This window comes from Oryzias melastigma, linkage group LG14, assembly GCF_002922805.2.
Source record: "Oryzias melastigma strain HK-1 linkage group LG14, ASM292280v2, whole genome shotgun sequence".
In the NCBI taxonomy this organism is placed as follows: domain Eukaryota; kingdom Metazoa; phylum Chordata; class Actinopteri; order Beloniformes; family Adrianichthyidae; genus Oryzias; species Oryzias melastigma.
In genome coordinates, this window is record NC_050525.1 from 14,321,671 (window position 1) to 14,321,888 (window position 218).

At 39.4% G+C, this 218-nt stretch overlaps 1 protein-coding gene across 2 annotated transcripts in view; it reads right to left on the bottom strand.

Annotated features, from left to right (window-relative positions):
• Positions 1 to 218, bottom strand: part of sms (spermine synthase) — a 9,697-nt gene that overhangs the window by 3,649 nt on the left and 5,830 nt on the right. The window lies entirely within an intron of this gene.

Here is a 218-nt window from a genome sequence, read left to right on the forward strand (position 1 = left end):
TCACTCAATTCTGGTACATACTGCTACAGCTCAAAATAAAGTCTGCCACATGAAGCCCCGCCCATCTGTACCACACTGCCACAAATAACCACCAGAGGGCAGCAGAGCATGGCAGTAAAAGTCTGTGGTCAGAAGAATTAATATTTTTTTTTCAGTAAATTATGAATGCTTTCAGAAAAGAAACAGCTACTTTTTTAGTTGTTTTGAGGTTATCAAGG